Source organism: Dendrobates tinctorius, unplaced genomic scaffold (assembly GCF_039654945.1).
Source record: "Dendrobates tinctorius isolate UK_male_01 unplaced genomic scaffold, ASM3965494v1 ptg000245l, whole genome shotgun sequence".
Classification (NCBI taxonomy): domain Eukaryota; kingdom Metazoa; phylum Chordata; class Amphibia; order Anura; family Dendrobatidae; genus Dendrobates; species Dendrobates tinctorius.
Window position 1 is genome coordinate 8,732,743 of NW_027361912.1, and position 19,824 is coordinate 8,752,566.

At 47.1% G+C, this 19,824-nt stretch overlaps 25 non-coding genes across 25 annotated transcripts; all 25 read right to left on the reverse strand.

Moving 5' to 3' along the window:
* Nucleotides 1-256: 256 nt before the first annotated feature.
* On the reverse strand, nt 257-397 carry LOC141061022 (U4 spliceosomal RNA). The gene has a single exon (XR_012222923.1). It is a non-coding gene; the product is annotated as a U4 spliceosomal RNA (small nuclear RNA).
* Nucleotides 398-682: 285 nt separating this feature from the next.
* On the reverse strand, nt 683-823 carry LOC141063098 (U4 spliceosomal RNA). The gene has a single exon (XR_012224781.1). It is a non-coding gene; the product is annotated as a U4 spliceosomal RNA (small nuclear RNA).
* Nucleotides 824-1,106: 283 nt separating this feature from the next.
* On the reverse strand, nt 1,107-1,247 carry LOC141062269 (U4 spliceosomal RNA). The gene has a single exon (XR_012224053.1). It is a non-coding gene; the product is annotated as a U4 spliceosomal RNA (small nuclear RNA).
* A 281-nt stretch (nt 1,248-1,528) lies between these two features.
* Nucleotides 1,529-1,669, reverse strand: LOC141063080 (U4 spliceosomal RNA). Its single transcript, XR_012224765.1, has one exon. It is a non-coding gene; the product is annotated as a U4 spliceosomal RNA (small nuclear RNA).
* A 283-nt stretch (nt 1,670-1,952) lies between these two features.
* LOC141061293 (U4 spliceosomal RNA) lies at nt 1,953-2,093 on the reverse strand. Its single transcript, XR_012223167.1, has one exon. It is a non-coding gene; the product is annotated as a U4 spliceosomal RNA (small nuclear RNA).
* A 285-nt stretch (nt 2,094-2,378) lies between these two features.
* On the reverse strand, nt 2,379-2,519 carry LOC141062912 (U4 spliceosomal RNA). Its single transcript, XR_012224613.1, has one exon. It is a non-coding gene; the product is annotated as a U4 spliceosomal RNA (small nuclear RNA).
* A 283-nt stretch (nt 2,520-2,802) lies between these two features.
* On the reverse strand, nt 2,803-2,943 carry LOC141062234 (U4 spliceosomal RNA). Its single transcript, XR_012224021.1, has one exon. It is a non-coding gene; the product is annotated as a U4 spliceosomal RNA (small nuclear RNA).
* Nucleotides 2,944-3,224: 281 nt separating this feature from the next.
* On the reverse strand, nt 3,225-3,365 carry LOC141062863 (U4 spliceosomal RNA). Its single transcript, XR_012224568.1, has one exon. It is a non-coding gene; the product is annotated as a U4 spliceosomal RNA (small nuclear RNA).
* Nucleotides 3,366-3,648: 283 nt separating this feature from the next.
* Nucleotides 3,649-3,789, reverse strand: LOC141061012 (U4 spliceosomal RNA). Its single transcript, XR_012222914.1, has one exon. It is a non-coding gene; the product is annotated as a U4 spliceosomal RNA (small nuclear RNA).
* Nucleotides 3,790-4,072: 283 nt separating this feature from the next.
* LOC141062440 (U4 spliceosomal RNA) lies at nt 4,073-4,213 on the reverse strand. Its single transcript, XR_012224207.1, has one exon. It is a non-coding gene; the product is annotated as a U4 spliceosomal RNA (small nuclear RNA).
* Nucleotides 4,214-4,494: 281 nt separating this feature from the next.
* Nucleotides 4,495-4,635, reverse strand: LOC141061990 (U4 spliceosomal RNA). The gene has a single exon (XR_012223800.1). It is a non-coding gene; the product is annotated as a U4 spliceosomal RNA (small nuclear RNA).
* Nucleotides 4,636-4,918: 283 nt separating this feature from the next.
* Nucleotides 4,919-5,059, reverse strand: LOC141062540 (U4 spliceosomal RNA). Its single transcript, XR_012224297.1, has one exon. It is a non-coding gene; the product is annotated as a U4 spliceosomal RNA (small nuclear RNA).
* Nucleotides 5,060-5,341: 282 nt separating this feature from the next.
* On the reverse strand, nt 5,342-5,482 carry LOC141061255 (U4 spliceosomal RNA). Its single transcript, XR_012223133.1, has one exon. It is a non-coding gene; the product is annotated as a U4 spliceosomal RNA (small nuclear RNA).
* Nucleotides 5,483-5,763: 281 nt separating this feature from the next.
* On the reverse strand, nt 5,764-5,904 carry LOC141062399 (U4 spliceosomal RNA). Its single transcript, XR_012224170.1, has one exon. It is a non-coding gene; the product is annotated as a U4 spliceosomal RNA (small nuclear RNA).
* A 276-nt stretch (nt 5,905-6,180) lies between these two features.
* LOC141061983 (U4 spliceosomal RNA) lies at nt 6,181-6,321 on the reverse strand. Its single transcript, XR_012223794.1, has one exon. It is a non-coding gene; the product is annotated as a U4 spliceosomal RNA (small nuclear RNA).
* Nucleotides 6,322-6,603: 282 nt separating this feature from the next.
* LOC141061984 (U4 spliceosomal RNA) lies at nt 6,604-6,744 on the reverse strand. Its single transcript, XR_012223795.1, has one exon. It is a non-coding gene; the product is annotated as a U4 spliceosomal RNA (small nuclear RNA).
* A 282-nt stretch (nt 6,745-7,026) lies between these two features.
* On the reverse strand, nt 7,027-7,167 carry LOC141062730 (U4 spliceosomal RNA). The gene has a single exon (XR_012224469.1). It is a non-coding gene; the product is annotated as a U4 spliceosomal RNA (small nuclear RNA).
* A 285-nt stretch (nt 7,168-7,452) lies between these two features.
* LOC141062698 (U4 spliceosomal RNA) lies at nt 7,453-7,592 on the reverse strand. Its single transcript, XR_012224440.1, has one exon. It is a non-coding gene; the product is annotated as a U4 spliceosomal RNA (small nuclear RNA).
* Nucleotides 7,593-7,875: 283 nt separating this feature from the next.
* LOC141062398 (U4 spliceosomal RNA) lies at nt 7,876-8,016 on the reverse strand. The gene has a single exon (XR_012224169.1). It is a non-coding gene; the product is annotated as a U4 spliceosomal RNA (small nuclear RNA).
* Nucleotides 8,017-8,298: 282 nt separating this feature from the next.
* LOC141062510 (U4 spliceosomal RNA) lies at nt 8,299-8,439 on the reverse strand. The gene has a single exon (XR_012224270.1). It is a non-coding gene; the product is annotated as a U4 spliceosomal RNA (small nuclear RNA).
* Nucleotides 8,440-8,724: 285 nt separating this feature from the next.
* Nucleotides 8,725-8,865, reverse strand: LOC141062376 (U4 spliceosomal RNA). The gene has a single exon (XR_012224149.1). It is a non-coding gene; the product is annotated as a U4 spliceosomal RNA (small nuclear RNA).
* Nucleotides 8,866-18,296: 9,431 nt separating this feature from the next.
* Nucleotides 18,297-18,437, reverse strand: LOC141063009 (U4 spliceosomal RNA). Its single transcript, XR_012224700.1, has one exon. It is a non-coding gene; the product is annotated as a U4 spliceosomal RNA (small nuclear RNA).
* Nucleotides 18,438-18,719: 282 nt separating this feature from the next.
* LOC141061707 (U4 spliceosomal RNA) lies at nt 18,720-18,860 on the reverse strand. The gene has a single exon (XR_012223543.1). It is a non-coding gene; the product is annotated as a U4 spliceosomal RNA (small nuclear RNA).
* Nucleotides 18,861-19,143: 283 nt separating this feature from the next.
* LOC141062455 (U4 spliceosomal RNA) lies at nt 19,144-19,285 on the reverse strand. Its single transcript, XR_012224220.1, has one exon. It is a non-coding gene; the product is annotated as a U4 spliceosomal RNA (small nuclear RNA).
* A 281-nt stretch (nt 19,286-19,566) lies between these two features.
* On the reverse strand, nt 19,567-19,707 carry LOC141062333 (U4 spliceosomal RNA). The gene has a single exon (XR_012224110.1). It is a non-coding gene; the product is annotated as a U4 spliceosomal RNA (small nuclear RNA).
* Nucleotides 19,708-19,824: the final 117 nt, after the last annotated feature.

Consider the following 19,824-nt stretch of genomic DNA (forward strand, 5'->3'; position numbering starts at 1 on the left):
GCTTCCAAAGCAGAGCTTGTTTAAGCTATGGTGAGTTACAATTTCTCACTAGCCCTCCCACACTGCTTCCAGGCATTCTGAGCTTCCACATTCTAAGGGCTCAGTTAAGATGAAATTTTTGGCAATTACAGGCAGATTGCCTCACTCTTTCCTTCTGCTCCAAGAAACAAACATCAATCCATTGCTGTGAAAAGCAAGGCTTTTCTTCCACGCTGGGAGGAGCTAAGACTCTGTTATTTGCATACAATGGATTAAGTCTCCTGAGAGACCAACAAAAATTGCCAAAGCTGACTGTATTTCAAGTCATCATGGCGGGGTATTGGGAAAAGTTTTCAATTAGCAATAATCACGCCTCGGTTAAACCTCATAGGCTACGATATTGCCACTGCGCAAAGTTGAAAGAACTGTTGTGACCAATGCCTTCCTGCTTCCAAAGCAGAGCTTGTTTAAGCTATGGTGAGTTACAAATTCTCACTAGCCCTCCCACACTGCTTCCAGGCATTCTGAGCTTCCACATTCTAAGGGATCAGTTAAGATGAAATTTTTGGCAATTACAGGCAGATTGCCTCACTCTCTCCTTCTGCTCCAGGCAACAAACATCAATCCATTGCTGTGAGAAGCAAGGCTATACTTCCACGCTGGGAGGAGCTAAGACTCTGTTATTTGCGTACCATAGATTAAGTCTCCTGAGAGACCAACAAAAATTGCCACAGCTGACTGTATTTCAAGTCATCATGGCGGGGTATTGGGAAAAGTTTTCAATTAGCAATAATCACGCCTCGGTTAAACCTCATGGGCTACGATATTGCCACTGCGCAAAGTTGAAAGATCTGTTGTGACCAATGCCTTCCTGCTTTCAAAGCAGAGCTTGTTTAAGCTACGGTGAGTTACAAATTCTCACTAGCCCTCCCACACTGCTTCCAGGCATCCTGGGCTTCCACATTCTGAGGGCTCAGGAAAGATGTAATTTTTGGCAATTACAGGCAGATTGCCTCACTCTCGCCTTCTGCTCCAAGAAACAAACATCAATCCATTGCTGTGAGAAGCAAGGCTTTTCTTCCACACTGGGAGAAGCTAAGACTGTCATTTGCATTCCATGAATTAAGTCTCCTGAGAGACCAACAAAAATTGCCAAAGCTGACTGTATTCCAAGTCATTATGGCGGGGTATTGGGAAAAGTTTTCAATTAGCAATAATCACGCCTTGGATAAACCTCATGGGCAACAATATTGCCACAGAGCAAAGATGAAAGAACAGAAGTGACCAAGGGCTTCCCGCTTCCAGGGCAGAACATTTTAAGCCATGGTGAGTTACAAATCACCACTAGCCCTCCACGCTGCTTCCAGACATCCTTGGCTTACACATTCTAAGGGTTCAGTTAAGATGTAATTTTTGGCAATTACAGGCAGATTGCCTCACTCTCGCCTTCTGCTCCAAGAAACAAACATCAATCCATTGCTGTGAGAAGCAAGGCTTTTCTTCCACACTGGGAGAACCTAAGACTGTCATTTACATACCATAGATTAAGTCTCCTGAGAGACCAACAAAAATTGCCAACGCTGACTGTATTTCAAGTCATCATGGCGGGGTATTGGGAAAAGTTTTCAATTAGCAATAATCACGCCTCGGTTAAACCTCATGGGCTACGATATTGTCACTGCGCAAAGTTGAAAGAACTGTTGTGACCAATGCCTTCCCGCTTCCAAATCAGAGCTTGTTTAAGCTACGGTGAGTTACAAATTCTCAATAGCCCTTCCACACTGCTTCCAGGCATCCTGAGCTTCCACATTCTAAGGGCTCAGTTAAGATGAAATTTTTGGCCATTACAGGCAGATTGCCTCACTCTCTCCTTCTGCTCCAAGAAACAAACATCAATCCATTGCTGTGAGAAGCAAGGCTTTTCTTCCACACTGGGAGGACCTAAGACTGTCATTTGCATACCATAGATTAAGTCTCCTGAGAGACCAACAAAGATTGCCAAAGCTGACTGTATTTCAAGTCATCATGGCGGGGTATTGGGAAAAGTTTTCAATTAGCAATAATCACGCCTCGGTTAAACCTCATGGGCTACGATATTGTCACTGCGCAAAGTTGAAAGAACTGTTGTGACCAATGCCTTCCCGCTTCCAAATCAGAGCTTGTTTAAGCTACGGTGAGTTACAAATTCTCAATAGACCTTCCACACTGCTTCCAGGCATCCTGAGCTTCCACATTCTAAGGGCTCAGTTAAGATGAAATTTTTGGCCATTACAGGCAGATTGCCTCACTCTTTCCTTCTGCTTCAGGCAACAAACATCAATCCATTGCTGTGAGAATCTAGGCTTTTCTTCCACGCTGGGAGGAGGTAAGACTCTGTTATTTGCATACAATGGATTAAGTCTCCTGAGAGACCAACAAAAATTGCCAAAGCTGACTGTATTACAAGTCATCATGGCGGGGTATTGGGAAAAGTTTTCAACTAGCAATAATCCCGCCTCGGTTAAACCTCATGGGCTACGATATTGCCACTGCGCAAAGTTGAAAAAACTGTTGTGACCAATGCCTTCCTGCTTCCAAAGCAGAGCTTGTTTAAGCTATGGTGAGTTACAAATTCTCACTAGCCCTCCCACACTGCTTCCAGGCATCCTGGGCTTCCACATTCTGAGGGCTCAGGAAAGATGTAATTTTTGGCAATTACAGGCACATTGCCTCACTCTCGCCTTCTGCTCCAAGAAACAAACATCAATCCATTGCTGTGAGAAGCAAGGCTTTTCTTCCACACTGGGAGAAGCTAAGACTGTCATTTGCATTCCATGAATTAAGTCTCCTGAGAGACCAACAAAAATTGCCAAAGCTGACTGTATTCCAAGTCATTATGGCGGGGTATTGGGAAAAGTTTTCAATTAGCAATAATCACGCCTTGGATAAACCTCATGGGCAACAATATTGCCACAGCGGAAAGATGAAAGAACAGAAGTGACCAAGGGCTTCCCGCTTCCAGGGCAGAACATTTTAAGCCATGGTGAGTTACAAATCACCACTAGCCCTCCACGCTGCTTCCAGGCATCCTTGGCTTACACATTCTAAGGGCTCAGTTAAGATGAAATTTTTGGCCATTACAGGCAGATTGCCTCACTCTCTCCTTCTGCTCCAAGAAACAAACATGAATCCATTGCTGTGAGAAGCAAGGCTTTTCTTCCACACTGGGAGGACCTAAGACTGTCATTTGCATACCATAGATTAAGTCTCCTGAGAGACCAACAAAAATTGCCAAAGCTGACTGTATTTCAAGTCATCATGGCGGGGTATTGGGAAAAGTTTTCAATTAGCAATAATCACGCCTCGGTTAAACCTCATGGGCTAAGATATTGCCACTGCGCAAAGTTGAAAGAACTGTTGTGACCAATGCCTTCCCGCTTCCAAATCAGAGCTTGTTTAAGCTACGGTGAGTTACAAATTCTTAATAGCCCTTCCACACTGCTTCCAGGCATCCTGAGCTTCCACATTCTAAGGGCTCAGTTAAGATGAAATTTTTGGCAATTACAGGCAGATTGCCTCACTCTCTCCTTCTGCTCCAAGAAACAAACATCAATCCATTGCTGTGAGAAGCAAGGCTTTTCTTCCACACTGTGAGGACCTAAGACTGTCATTTGCATACCATAGATTAAGTCTCCTGAGAGACCAACAAAAATTGCCAAAGCTGACTGTATTTCAAGTCATCATGGCGGGGTATTGGGAAAAGTTTTCAATTAGCAACAATCACGCCTCGGTTAAACCTCATGGGCTAAGATATTGCCACTGCGCAAAGTTGAAAGAAATGTTGTGACCAATGCCTTCCTGCTTCCAAAGCAGAGCTTGTTTAAGCTACGGTGAGTTACAAATTCTCACTAGCCCTCCCACACTGCTTCCAGGCATCCTGGGCTTCCACATTCTGAGGGCTCAGGAAAGATGTAATTTTTGGCAATTACAGGCAGATTGCCTCACTTTCGCCTTCTGCTCCAAGAAACAAACATCAATCCATTGCTGTGAGAAGCAAGGCTTTTCTTCCACACTGGGAGAAGCTAAGACTGTCATTTGCATTCCATGAATTAAGTCTCCTGAGAGACCAACAAAAATTGCCAAAGCTGACTGTATTCCAAGTCATTATGGCAGGGTATTGGGAAAAGTTTTCAATTAGCAATAATCACGCCTTGAATAAACCTCATGGGCAACAATATTGCCACAGCGCAAAGATGAAAGAACAGAAGTGACCAAGGGCTTCCCGCTTCCAGGGCAGAACATTTTAAGCCATGGTGAGTTACAAATCACCACTAGCCCTCCACGCTGCTTCCAGGCATCCTTGGCTTACACATTCTAAGGGTTCTGTTAAGATGTAATTTTTGGCAATTACAGGCAGATTGCCTCACTCTCGCCTTCTGCTCCAAGAAACAAACATCAATCCATTGCTGTGAGAAGCAAGGATTTTCTTCCACACTGGGAGGACCTAAGACTGTCATTTACATACCATAGATTAAGTCTCCTGAGAGACCAACAAAAACTGCCAAAGCTGACTGTAATTCAAGTCATCATGGCGGGGTATTTGGAACAGTTTTCAATTAGCAATAATCACGACTCGGTTAAACCTCATAGGCTACGATATTGCCACTGCGCAAAGTTGAAAGAACTGTTGTGACCAAGGCCTTCCCGCTTCCAAAGCAGAGCTTGTTTAAGCTATGTTGAGTTCCAAATCCTCACTAGCCCTCCCACACTTCTTCCAGGCATCCTGAGCTTCGGCATTCTAAGGGCTCAGTTAAGATGTAATTTTGGGCAATTACAGTTAGATCGCCTCACTCTCTTCTTCTGCTCCAGGCAACAAACACCAACCCATTGCTTTGGGAAGCAAGGCTTCTCTTCCACACTGGGAGGAGCTAAGACAGTCATTTGCATACAATGGATTAAGTCTCCTGAGAGACCAACAAAAATTGCCAAAGCTGACTGTATTTCAAGTCATCATGGCAGGGTACAGGGAAAAGTTTTCAATTACCAATAATCAAGCCTCAGTTAAACCTCATGGGCTACGATATTGCCACAGTGCAAAGATGAAGGAACAGAAGTGACCAAGGGCTTCCCGCTTCCAAGGCAGAACTTGTTTAAGCCATGGTGAGTTCCAAATCACCACTAGCCCTCCACGCTGCTTCCAGACATCCTGGGCTTCCACATTCTGAGGGCTCAGGAAAGATGTAATTTTTGGCAATTACAGGCAGATTGCCTCACTCTCGCCTTCTGCTCCAAGAAACAAACATCAATCCATTGCTGTGAGAAGCAAGGCTTTTCTTCCACACTGGGAGGACCTAAGACTGTCATTTGCATACCATAGATTAAGTCTCCTGAGAGACCAACAAAAATTGCCAAAGCTGACTGTATTTCAAGTCATCATGGCGGGGTATTGGGAAAAGTTTTCAATTAGCAATAATCACACCTCGGTTAAACCTCATGGGCTACGATATTGACACTGCGCAAAGTTGAAAAAACTGTTGTGACCAATGCCTACCCGCTTCCAAAGCAGAGCTTGTTTAAGCTATGGTGAGTTACAAATTCTCACTAGCCCTCCCACACTGCTTCCAGGCATCCTGGGCTTCCACATGCTAAGGGCTCAGGAAAAACAATTTTTGGCAATTACAGGCAGATTGCCTCACTCTCTCCTTCTGCTCCAGGAAACAAACATCAATCCGCTGCTGTGAGAAGCAAGGCTTTTCTTCCACGCTGGCAGGAGCTAAGACTGTCATTTGCATACCATGAATTAAGTCTCCTGAGAAACCAACAAAAATTGCCAAAGCTGAGTGTATTTCAAGTCATCATGGCGGGGTATTGGGAAAAGTTTTCAATTAGCAATAATCACATCTCGGTTAAACCTCATGGGCTACGATATTGCCACGGCGCAAAGTTGAAAGAACTGTTGTGACCAATGCCTTCCTGCTTCCAAAGCAGGGCTTGTTTAAGCTACGGTGAGTTACAAATTCTCACTAGCCCTCCCACACTGCCATCCTGGGCTTCCACATTCTGAGGGCTCAGGAAAGATGTAATTTTTGGCAATTACAGGCAGATTGCCTCACTCTCGCCTTCTGCTCCAAGAAACAAACATCAATACATTGCTGTGAGAAGCAAGGCTTTTCTTCCACACTGGGAGAAGCTAAGACTGTCATTTGCATACCATGGATTAAGTCTCCTGAGAGACCAACAAAAATTGCCAAAGCTGAGTGTATTTCAAGTCATCATGGCGGGGTATTGGGAAAAGTTTTCAATTAGCAATAATCACACCTCGGTTAAACCTCATGGGCTACGATATTGCCACAGAGCAAAGATGAAGGAACAGAAGTGACCAAGGGCTTCCCGCTTCCAAGGTAGAACTTGTTTAAGCCATGGTGAGTTCCAAATCACCACTTGCCCTCCACGCTGCTTCCAGACATCCTGGGCTTCCACATTCTGAGGGCTCAGGAAAGATGTAATTTTTGGCAATTACAGGCAGATTGCCTCATTCTCGCCTTCTGCTCCAAGAAACAAACATCAATCCATTGCTGTGAGAAGCAAGGCTTTTCTTCCACACTGGGAGAAGCTAAGACTGTCATTTGCATACCATGGATTAAGTCTCCTGAGAGACCAACAAAAATTGCCAAAGCTGAGTGTATTTCAAGTCATCATGGCGGGGTATTGGGAAAAGTTTTCAATTAGCAATAATCACACCTCGGTTAAACCTCATGGGCTACGATATTGCCACAGAGCAAAGATGAAGGAACAGAAGTGACCAAGGGCTTCCCGCTTCCAAGGTAGAACTTGTTTAAGCCATGGTGAGTTCCAAATCACCACTTGCCCTCCACGCTGCTTCCAGACATCCTGGGCTTCCACATTCTGAGGGCTCAGGAAAGATGTAATTTTTGGCAATTACAGGCAGATTGCCTCATTCTCGCCTTCTGCTCCAAGAAACAAACATCAATCCATTGCTGTGAGAAGCAAGGCTTTTCTTCCACACTGGGAGAAGCTAAGACTATCATTTGCATACCATGGATTAAGTCTCCTGAGAGACCAACAAAAATTGCCAAAGCTGACTGTAATTCAAGTGATCATGGTGGGGTACTGGGAAAAGTTCTCAATTAGCAATAATCACGCCTCGGTTAAACATCATGGGCTACAATATTGCCAATGCGAAAAATTGAAAGAACTGTTGTGACCAAGGCCTTCCCGCTTCCAAAGCAGAGCTTGTTTAAGCTATGGTGAGTTCCAAATCCTCACTAGCCCTCCCACACTGCTTCCAGGCATCCTGGGCTTCCGCATTCTAAGGGCTCAGTTAAGATGTAATTTTTGGCAATTACAGGTAGATTGCCTCACTCTTTTCTTCTGCTCCAGGCAACAAACACCAACCAATTGCTTTGGGAAGCATGGCTTCTCTTCCACACTGGGAGGAGCTAAGACAGTCATTTGCATACAACGGATTAAGGTTCCTGAGAGACCAACAAAAATTGCCAAAGCTGACTGTATTTCAAGTCATCTTGGCGGGGTATTGGGAAAAGTTTTCAATTACCAATAATCACGGCTCAGTTAAACCTCATTGGGCTACAATAATGCCATTGCGCAAAGATGAACCAACTGAGGTGATCAAGGGCTTCCAGCTTCCAAAGCAGAGCTTGTTTAAGCTACGGTGAGTTACAAATTCTCACTAGCCCTCCCACACTGCTACCAGGCATCCTGAGCTTCCACATTCTAAGGGCTCAGTTAAGATGAAATTTTTGGCAATTACAGGCAGATTGCCTCACTCTCTCCTTCTGCTCCAGGCAACAAACATCAATTCATTGCTGTGAGAAGCCAGGCTTTTCTTCCATGCTGGGAGAAGCTAAGACTGTCATTTGCATACCATGGATTAAGTCTCCTGAGAGACCAACAAAAATTGCCAAAGCTGACTGTAATTCAAGTCATCATGGCGGGGTATTGGGAAAAGTTTTCAATTAGCAATAATCACGCCTCGGTTAAACCTCATGGGCTACGATATTGCCACTGCGCAAAGTTGAAAGAACTGTTGTGACCAAGGCCTTCCCGCTTCCAAAGCAGAGCTTGTTTAAGCTATGGTGAGTTCCAAATCCTCACTAGCTCTCCACGCTGCTTCCAGGCATCCTTGGCTTACACATTCTAAGGGTTCAGTTAAGATGTAATTTTTGGCAATTACAGGCAGATTGCCTCACTCTCGCCTTCTGCTCCAAGAAACAAACATCAAACCATTGCTGTGAGAAGCAAGGCTTTTCTTCCACACTGCGAGGACCAAAAACAGTCATTTGCTTACCATTGATTAAATCTCCTGAGAGACCAAAAAAAATTGCCAAAGCTGACTGTATTTCAAATCATCATGGCGGGGTATTGGAATAAGTTTTCAATTAGCAATAATCACGCCTCGGTTAAATCTCATAGGCTACGAGTTTGCCACTGCGCAAAGTTGAAAGAACTGTTGTGACCAATGCCTTCCTGCTTCCAAAGCAGAGATTGTTTAAGCTACGGTGAGTTACAAATTCTCACTAGCCCTCCCACACTGCTTCCAGGCATCCTGAGCTTCCACATTCTAAGGGCTCAGTTAAGATGAAATTTTTGGCAATTACAGGCAGATTGCCCTAATCTCTCCTTCTGCTCCAGGCAACAAACATCAATCCATTGCTGTGAGAAGCAAGGCTTTTCTTCCATGCTGGGAGGAGCTAAGACTCTGTTATTTGCATACACTGGATTAAGTCTCCTGAGAGACCAACAAAAATTGTCAAAGCTGACTGTATTTCAAGTTATCATGGCGGGGTATTGGGAAAAGTTTTCAATTAGCAATAATCACGCCTCGGTTAAATCTCATGGGCTACAATATTGCCACTGCGCAAAGTTGAAAGAACTGTTGTGACTAGAGTTGAGCGAAATGGGTCGAAAAAATTCAAAAGTGGCCGACTTTTGGCAAAGTCGGGTTTCATGAAACGAAACCCGACCCTAGGATGAGGTCGGCCACGAGGTCGGCGACTTACGCGCCAAAGTCGCGTTTCAAAAGTTTGTTTTGCGCTCTTTTTCAGCCAATCAGGATCCACGGACACTGTGGGCAACGTGATGACCTAGGCACGGGTCACCACCATCTTTCAGAAGGGCATGCAAGTGATTGGCTTGCTTTGGTGGGCGTCACAGGGGGTATAAAAGGGCGTGCACGCCGACCGCCATCTTACTTCTGCCGATCTTAGTATAGGGAGAGGTTGCTGCTGATTCTGTAGGGAGAGCGTTAGGCAGGGAAGAAGACAAAAAAACTGCTTCTGCTGCTAGCGATTTGGCCTGCACAACACACAAGTCACTGTGTGTGCAGTGCAAGGGGAGGCTATATTGTGGTGTATCAGTGGTGTTGGTTGTTGGGCTGCCTTTTAAGGCTTCCTGACACGCTGGCATTGCTGTTTATCCACTGCTCTGCAAACTGCTTTTTTAAAAGCAATCCAATCTCCCTTATCCTCTAGTCACTTTTGTCACAGCTGTGCCATCGAGCCTGTCACATAGCGCTCAGATATCAGTGGGCCTCACACAATTCACAAGTGTCCAGTGTCCAAAAGTGTGCGCAGAGATTCAAAATCTCCATTATCCTCTCGTCACTTTGGTCACAGGCAGCTGTGCCATCGAGCGTGTCACATAGCGCTCAGATATCAGTGGGCCTCACACAATCCACAAGTGTCCAGTGTCCAAAAGTGTGCGCAGAGATTCAAAATCTCCATTATCCTCTCGTCACTTTGGTCACAGGCAGCTGTGCCATCGAGCGTGTCACATAGCGCTCAGATATCAGTGGGCCTCACACAATCCACAAGTGTCCAGTGTCCAAAAGTGTGCGCAGAGATTCAAAATCTCCATTATCCTCTCGTCACTTTGGTCACAGGCAGCTGTGCCATCGAGTCTGTCACATAGCGCTCAGATATCAGTGGGCCTCACACAATCCACAAGTGTCCAGTGTCCAAAAGTGTGCGCAGAGATTCAAAATCTCCATTATCCTCTCGTCACTTTGGTCACAGGCAGCTGTGCCATCGAGCGTGTCACATAGCGCTCAGATATAAGTGGGCCTCACACAATCCACAAGTGTCCAGTGTCCAAAAGTGTGCGCAGAGATTCAAAATCTCCATTATCCTCTCGTCACTTTGGTCACAGCTGTGCCATCGAGCCTGTCACATAGCGCTCAGATATCAGTGGGCCTCACACAATCCACAAGTGTCCAGTGTCCAAAAGTGTGCGCAGAGATTCAAAATCTCCATTATCCTCTCGTCACTTTTGTCACAGGCAGCTGTGCCATCGAGCCTGTCACATAGCGCTCAGATATCAGTGGGCCTCACACAATCCACAAGTGTCCAATGTCCAAAAGTGTGCGCAGAGATTCAAAATCTCCATTATCCTCTCGTCACTTTGGTCACAGCTGTGCCATCGAGCCTGTCACATAGCGCTCAGATATCAGTGGGCCTCACTCAATCCACAAGTGTCCAGTGTCCAAAAGTGTGCGCAGAGACTCAAAATCTCCATTATCCTCTTGTCACTTTGGTCACAGGCAGCTGTGCCATCGAGCGTGTCACATAGCGCTCAGATATCAGTGGGCCTCACACAATCCACAAGTGTCCAGTGTCCAAAAGTGTGCGCAGAGATTCAAAATCTCCATTATCCTCCCGTCACTTTGGTGACAGGCAGCTGTGCCATCGAGTGTGTCACATAGCGCTCAGATATCAGTGGGCCTCACACAATCCACAAGTGTCCAGTGTCCAAAAGTGTGCGCAGAGATTCAAAATCTCCATTATCCTCTCGTCACTTTGGTCACAGGCAGCTGTGCCATCGAGCGTGTCACATAGCGCTCAGATATCAGTGGGCCTCACACAATCCACAAGTGTCCAGTGTCCAAAAGTGTGCGCAGAGATTCAAAATCTACATTATCCTCTCGTCACTTTGGTCACAGGCAGCTGTGCCATCGAGCGTGTCACATAGCGCTCAGATATCAGTGGGCCTCACACAATCCACAAGTGTCCAGTGTCCAAAAGTGTGCGCAGAGATTCAAAATCTCCATTATCCTCTCGTCACTTTGGTCACAGGCAGCTGTGCCATCGAGCCTGTCACATAGCGCTCAGATATCAGTGGGCCTCACACAATCCACAAGTGTCCAGTGTCCAAAAGTGTGCGCAGAGATTCAAAATCTCCATTATCCTCTCGTCACTTTGGACACAGGCAGCTGTGCCATCGAGCGTGTCACATAGCGCTCAGATATCAGTGGGCCTCACACAATCCACAAGTGTCCAGTGTCCAAAAGTGTGCGCAGATATTCAAAATCTCCATTATCCTCTCGTCACTTTGGTCACAGCTGTGCCATCGAGCCTGTCACATAGCGCTCAGATATCAGTGGGCCTCACACAATCCACAAGTGTCCAGTGTCCAAAAGTGTGCGCAGAGATTCAAAATCTCCATTATCCTCTCGTCACTTTGGTCACAGGCAGCTGTGCCATCGAGCCTGTCACATAGCGCTCAGATATCAGTGGGCCTCACACAGTCAACAAGTGTCCAGTGTCCAAAAGTGCGCGCAGAGATTCAAAATCTCCATTATCCTCTCGTCACTTTGGTCACAGGCAGCTGTGCCATCGAGCGTGTCACATAGCGCTCAGATATCAGTGGGCCTCACACAATCCACAAGTGTCCAGTGTCCAAAAGTGTGCGCAGAGATTCAAAATCTACATTATCCTCTCGTCACTTTGGTCACAGGCAGCTGTGCCATCGAGCGTGTCACATAGCGCTCAGATATCAGTGGGCCTCACACAATCCACAAGTGTCCAGTGTCCAAAAGTGTGCGCAGAGATTCAAAATCTACATTATCCTCTCGTCACTTTGGTCACAGGCAGCTGTGCCATCGAGCGTGTCACATAGCGCTCAGATATCAGTGGGCCTCACACAATCCACAAGTGTCCAGTGTCCAAAAGTGTGCGCAGAGATTCAAAATCTCCATTATCCTCTCGTCACTTTGGTCACAGGCAGCTGTGCCATCGAGCCTGTCACATAGGGCTCAGATATCAGTGGGCCTCACACAGTCAACAAGTGTCCAGTGTCCAAAAGTGCGCGCAGAGATTCAAAATCTCCATTATCCTCTCGTCACTTTGGTCACAGGCAGCTGTGCCATCGAGCGTGTCACATAGCGCTCAGATATCAGTGGGCCTCACACAATCCACAAGTGTCCAGTGTCCAAAAGTGTGCGCAGAGATTCAAAATCTACATTATCCTCTCGTCACTTTGGTCACAGGCAGCTGTGCCATCGAGCGTGTCACATAGCGCTCAGATATCAGTGGGCCTCACACAATCCACAAGTGTCCAGTGTCCAAAAGTGTGCGCAGAGATTCAAAATCTACATTATCCTCTCGTCACTTTGGTCACAGGCAGCTGTGCCATCGAGCGTGTCACATAGCGCTCAGATATCAGTGGGCCTCACACAATCCACAAGTGTCCAGTGTCCAAAAGTGTGCGCAGAGATTCAAAATCTCCATTATCCTCTCGTCACTTTGGTCACAGGCAGCTGTGCCATCGAGCCTGTCACATAGCGCTCAGATATCAGTGGGCCTCACACAATCCAAAAGTGTCCACTGTCCACAAGTGTGTGCAGAAATTCTAAATCTCCCCTGTCCTATAGACACCTTGTACCTTGTTTTACATTACTATATAGTTTGTTGGATTTTGTCTACATTTCTACCAAAAATGAGGAAGGCTGGTGGAAGAGGCCGTGGAATTGGGCGGGGGTTGGCAGCTGGTAATGATGGTGTTGGTGGTGGATCTGATGGTAGTGGCAAGAGCAAAATAGGACCCAATGCAGGAGGTGCTGACCCTTCGTCATCGTCTGGCTACATAAGGCCTCGAACGCTTACTTTTCTAGGAGTTGGCAAACCGCTTTTAAAGGCAGAGCATCAGGAAAAAGTTTTGTCTTACATTGCTGACTCAGCCTCCAGCTCTATCGCCACCTCTTCTTCAGTTGTAAAAAGTTAAAGCACTGAGTCGTCATTGGAGGCTCATGTTCATGAACCACACCTTTCCTTGTGTCCTTCACCCCAACCAAGATTGAAGGATGACGCAGGCCATACTACTGATTACTCCATGGAGCTGTTTTCACATACCATGCCTGGATTATCAAGTGAAATGGTGAATTACCCAGGCCAAGATGAATCTGACATGGAGTGCACTGATGCACAGCCGCTGATGGATGATTCTGCTGGTACATTCACTCAGAGCACTACATTGTCCTCGCAGTGTACAGAGCCAGATTTTGACCCTGATGAGACTCAGGTGCCCCTTCCCGCACACTATACCACCATACACGGTGACACAGAGAAAGGTGCACATGACATAGAAGAGGAGGTGATGGATGACCCAGTTGTTGACCCAGATTGGCATCCATTGGGGGAAGAGGGTGCTGCTTCCAATATCTCAGATGAGGAGCATCCACAGCAGACATCGACATCGCAACAGCTGTTATCTGGCAGGCCCGGAGCACTCCAAAGACAGGTTCCAAACATCAAAAGAGTTGCTGGACAGCTTGTCCAGAGGGTCAAAAGATCACAGCGTGCTAGGCCGCAAAATGTCTGCCAAAGTAGGAAGAGTGCAGTGTGGCACTTTTTTGAACAAAATCCTCATGATCAGGCCAAGGTTATCTGTAAGAAGTGCGCAAAGACCTTTAGCCGAGGGAAAAATCTGAAAAATTTGAATACCAGTTGCATGCTTAGACATTTAACCAGCATGCACTTGCAAGCGTGGACACAACACCAAACCTCAAGTGCCACATGTGCAACTGATCACAACGAAGGTAGTCAGCAACGCTACATTGTTTCCCCCACTGTAAGCCCACCGGTTAGCACAGCAGCAAATGTTGAGGTGTCGTTGCAAGACCACAGCAGTCAGGGAATCCCACTGTTATATCAACGAAAGACTGATTCTAGGCCATCAGAAAGAACACCAACTCCATCACCATCATCAACCCTCTCTCAGTCCACCCTGTCCACCGCTACTTCCACCATATGCAGCTCTCAAGTCCAGCTCACCCTCCCAGACACTATGAGTAGGTCAAGAAAGTACTCAGTCTCTCATCCGCGTACACTGGGTTTGAACGCCCACATTGCCAAACTAATCTCGTTTGAGATGATGCCCTTTCGGTTGGTGGAAAGCACAGCTTTCCGCGAACTCATGGCCTATGCAGTACCACGCTATGATCTACCCAGTCGCCAATTCTTCTCTCGCAAAGCCATCCCAGCCCTCCACCATCATGTGAAAGACCGCATTGTCCATGCACTCAAGCAGTCAGTGAGCGGAAAGGTGCACCTCACAACTGATGCATGGTCCAGTCGGCATGGCCAGGGCCGTTACGTGTCCATCACTGCGCACTGGGTTAATGTGGTGGATGCAGGGTCCACAGGGGACAGCGGTGGTGGGACAGTGCTGTCTAGCCCACGGTATAGGAAACAGTTGGCTGTAGGCGTTCGACCCTCCTCCTCCTCCTCCTCCTCCAGAAGCAAAAGCTCGTCCACAGAGCGCAGTCGTACGAGCACTCCATCTGCAGCTGCCACTGTTGCACACGATGTGTCCCCCTATCGAGCAGCTAGTGGAAAGCGTCAGCAGGCTGTGTTGCAGATGATGTGTTTGGGCGACAGACACACCGCCGAGGTGCTGGCCGAGTACTTGAAGCGACAAACTGAGTCATGGCTGGGCAGTGTACATCTTGAGGCAGGCAAGGTAGTTAGTGATAACGGCCGTAATTTTGTGGCAGCCATAGCCCTTTCAAAACTCAGCCACATACCTTGCTTGGCTCACACCTTGAACCTGGTGGTGCAGTGCTTCCTCAAAAATTATCCGGAGTTAACAGCCCTGCTCCAGAAGGTGCAAAGACTGTGCGCGCACATCCGCCGGTCGCCTGTACACTCCGGTCGTATGCAGAAGCTGCAGCGATTGCTCCACCTTCCCAACCACCGCCTCATTATCGACATTGCAACAAGGTGGAACTCCACCCTGCACATGGTGGAGCGGCTGTGCGAGCAAAGGCAGGCCATAATGCATTTGTGGGAGGATACACGGCCAGGCACTTTGAGAGCAGACATGGAGTTGACAGGCGTGCAGTGGTCGAAGCTGAAAGACCTTTGTAAAGTCCTTCAGTGTTTTGAGGAATGCACACGGCTGGTAAGCGCAGACGACGCCATCCTAAGCATGAGCATCCCACTTATGCGTCTGCTCATGCAAACTTTGACGCACCTTAAGGAGCAGGCGTCTGCAGCCAATGTTGATGAGGAGGAAGAGGAGGAGGGAATCCTTGATGACATTCAGCCATTGTCTGCTCAGGGACCTCTCCTGGACGAGGTGGAGGAAGAAGAGGAGGAGGAGGAGGATGATGGGGATGATTACTTAGGGGAGGAGGATGCATCTCGTGGGGCAAGTGAAAATGTTGGCGTGGCAAGGTCTGGTACAGGGTTTGTGCGTGACTGGAGGAATGTGGATTTGCCAGAAAGTGCTCCTCCACCCAGCACTCGCAGTGCATCATTGACACCGGGAACATTGGCCCACATGTCAGATTATGCCTTGCGGATCCTAAAAAGGGACCCCCGCATTGCCAAAATGATGAACGATGACGACTACTGGTTGGCCAGCATCCTGGATCCACGCTATAAAGGCAAATTACAAAACATCATGCCACAGGAGAACCTTGACCTAATATTGGCTAATAAACAAGCAACTCTGGTAAATCGGTTGCTTGAGGCATTCCCAGCACACAGCAGCGGTGATGGTTCTCACACGAGCCGTACGGGCCGGGGGCAGCTTGGCAGAGGTGTTCGTGGTGCACACAGCAGAAGTGGCGTTGGAGACAGGGGTTTCATGACAATGTTGTGGACTGATTTTTCAAATACCGCTCACACAACTGGTAATACTGCATCGATGGAAAGTGACAGGAGACAGCAGTTGTCAACTATGGTTACAAACTACTTTTCCTCCCATATCGATGTTCTCCCACACAGGTCATTCCCCTTTGACTATTGGGCCCCTAAACTGGACACCTGGCCTGAATTGGCCCAATATGCCTTACAGGAGCTCGCTTGCCCAGCTGCAAGTGTGCTATCGGAAAGAGTCTTCAGTGCAGCTGGATCAATCCTGACAGAAAAAAGGACCCGTCTGTCAACCCAAAATGTGGATGATCTAACCTTCATTAAAATGAACCACGCATGGGTTTCCAAGGATTTTGTCCCACCTTCCCCTGATGACACATAGGGTGACAGAAAAATGGCTTGCTTTGGTCCACCTCTTCCTGGTACTTCACCTATTTCGCCTTTTGCATCAGCTGAATGTCCAACATCAACATATGCCACTTTCTAAAACTCCCTAACTGTGCTGCCTCCCCCCCCATGGCCGGGGTCACCACCTACCGCACGACACCATGCGAGTGCCGTTGCCCTAGACAGGTGGGTAGGCCGACTCTTGGGCACGGGCACTGGCACAGGGTCCCTCATAGTGCAATCAAGTGTCTCTGACGGTGGTGGTGCACACCCGCCGTCAGACACACCGCTGTACTATGAGGGGCCCAGTGCCAGTACCGACGCCCACGAGTGGGCCCCCCTTGCTTGGGCAGGGCCCCAGCATTTGCAATCTTTACCTCTCCCTGCTCCTCCGCTGTGTAATCTGGGCCGTCAAATCCATACTGTGCCTGACACCGTCTGAGCCTGCCTCCTGAGACATATATTTTGAATATGTACGCTAACCATACATGTTATCCGGGGATACGGTACCCTTTCTAACCTTTGTGCAATCACGTGCAATCCATACTGTGCCTGACACCGTCTGAGCCTGCCTCATGAGACATATATTTTGAATGTGTACGCTATCCATACATGTTATCCAGGGATACGGTACCCTTTCTAACCTTTGTGCAATCACGTGCAATCCATACTGGGCCTGACACCGTCTGAGCCTGCCTCCTGAGACATATATTTTGAATGTGTACGCTATCCATACATGTTATCCAGGGATACGGTACCCTTTCTAACCTTTGTGCAATCACGTGCAATCCATACTGGGCCTAACACCGTCTGAGCCTGCCTCCTGAGACATATATTTTGAATGTGTACGCTATCCATACATGTTATCCAGGGATACGGTACCCTTTCTAACCTTTGTGCAATCACGTGCAATCCATACTGGGCGTGAGAACGGCTGGCGAGCTGTTAAGCAAGCTACAGCACCTGTCCAGACAAGTACAGGGATTCCCTAGCGAGGAGACTTATTTGATTGTTTTCAATGTTGGGACAGCAATTTTTGGGGAGCACTATACTCTGGAGAATGATAGATGGGGCCCACCATACACTGGAACATTCCAAAGGTGGACATCAGACACTGGAGCAGCATTTACAGGGCCCATTATACACTAGAGCATTAGAAATGGGGCCCATTATGTTTGGAGCATTATTTGGGCCCATAAGACAGTGGAGCTTCATCCATGGGGACCAACATATACTGTAGCATTATGTGGAGCTCATCATATACTGTTTCAAACATTATATGGGACCAATGATTCTGTATGGAGAAATAGATGGGCCTCGTCATGAGATGTAAAAAGTGAGGTATTTTTCATTGTACTATACCGCTATTTATCTGCCGTATCGGAGCATGATGAGTTGTGGTATGTGTTAAAGGGGCGCTCTTTCGCCCAGGGCACATGAAAACCTGCAGCCAGCCCTCCCCCCCCACAACTTTAGCCAAATAACCCCCATTTTTCAGTGCGCAACTTGTATTATGAAGTTAATTAAGGTTGACAAGCTTAAGTAAGAAGAATTGATGCTTTTGGCATTCAAATGCGCACTGTAGGTGTGTTTCCTGTCCTCCTCTCACTGCCGACTTTTCTTCCCCATTGACTTACATTGGGTTTCGTGATGACCCCGACTTTTCCCTATAATCGGACGATCTTGCTCGACCAGACTTTTGGAAAAGTCGGGTTTCACAAAACGAAACGCGACCCTAAAAAACCAAAAGTCGCTCAACTCTAGTTGTGACCAATGCCTTCCTGCTTCCAAAGCAGAGCTTGTTTAAGCTACGGTGAGTTACAAATTCTCACTAGCCCTCCCACACTGCTTCCAGGAATCCTGGGCTTCCACATTCTGAGGGTTCAGGAAAGATGTAATTTTTGGCAATTACAGGCAGATTGCCTCACTCTCGCCTTCTGTTCCAAGAAACAAACATCAATCCATTGCTGTGAGACACAAGGCTTTTCTTCCACATTGGGAGAATCTAAGACTGTCATTTGCATACCATGGATTAAGTCTCCTAAGAGACCAACAAAAATTGCCAAAGCTGACTGTATTTCAAGTCATCATGGCGGGGTATTGGGAAAAGTTTTCAATTAGCAATAATCACGCCTCGGTTAAACCTCATGGGCTACGATATTGCCACAGCGCAAAGATGAAGGAACATAAGTGACCAAGGGCTTCCCGCTTCCAAGGCAGAACTTGTTTAAGCCATGGTGAGTTCCAAATCACCACTAGTCCTCCACGCTGCTTCCAGACATCCTGGGCTTCCACATTCTGAGGGCTCAGAAAAGATATAATTTTTGGCAATTACAGGCAGATTGCTTCATTCTCACCTTCTGCTTCAAGAAACAAACATCAATCCATTGCTGTGAGAAGCAAGGCTTTTTTTCCACACTGGGAGAAGCTAAGACTGTCATTTGCATACCAAGGATTAAGTCTCCTGAGAGACCAACAAAAATTGCCAAAGCTGACTGTAATTCAAGTAATCATGGCGGGGTACTGGGAAAAGTTTTCAATTAGCAATAATCACGCCTCGGTTAAACCTCATGGGCTACAATATTGCCACTGCGCAAAGTTGAAAGAACTGTTGTGACCAAGGCCTTCCAGCTTCCAAAGCAGAGCTTGTTTAAGCTATGGTGAGTTCCAAATCCTCACTAGCCCTCCCTCACTGCTTCCAGGCATCCTGGGCTTCCGCATTCTAAGGGCTCAGTTAAGATGTAATTTTTGGCAATTACAGGTAGATCGCCTCACTCTCTTCTTCTGCTCCTGGCAACAAACACCAACCCATTGCTTTTTGAAGCAATGCTTCTCTTCCACACTGGGAGGAGCTAAGACAGTCATTTGCATACAATGGATTAAGTCTCCTGAGAGACCAACAAAAATTGCCAAAGCTGACTGTATTTCAAGTCATCATGGCAGGGTACAGGGAAAAGTTTTCAATTACCAATAATCACGCCTCAGTTAAACCTCATTGGGCTACGATAATGCCACTGCGCAAAGATGAACCAACTGAGGTGATCAAGGGCTTCCCACCTCCAAGGCAGAACTTGTTTAAGCCATGTTGAGTTCCAAATCACCACTAGCCCTCCCACGCTGCTTCCAGGCATCCTGGGCTTCCACATGCTAAGGGCTCAGGAAAAACAATTTTTGGCAATTACAGGCAGATTGCTTCACTCTCTCCTTCTGCTCCAGGAAACAAACATCAATTCACTGCTGTGAGAAGCAAGGCTTTTCTTCCAGGCTGGCAGGAGCTAAGACTGTCATTTGCATACCATGGATTAAGTCTCCTGAGAGACCAACAAAAATTGCCAAAGCTGACTGTATTCCAAGTCATTATGGTGGGGTATTGGGAAAAGTTTTCAATTAGCAATTATCTCGCCTTGGTTAAACCTCATGGGCAATGATATTGCCACAGCGCAAAGATGAAAGAACAGAAGTGACCAAGGGCTTCCCGCTTCCAAGGCAGAACTTTTTAAGCCATAGTGAGTTCCAAATCACCACTAGCCCTCCACGCTGCTTCCAGGCATCCTTGGCTTCCACA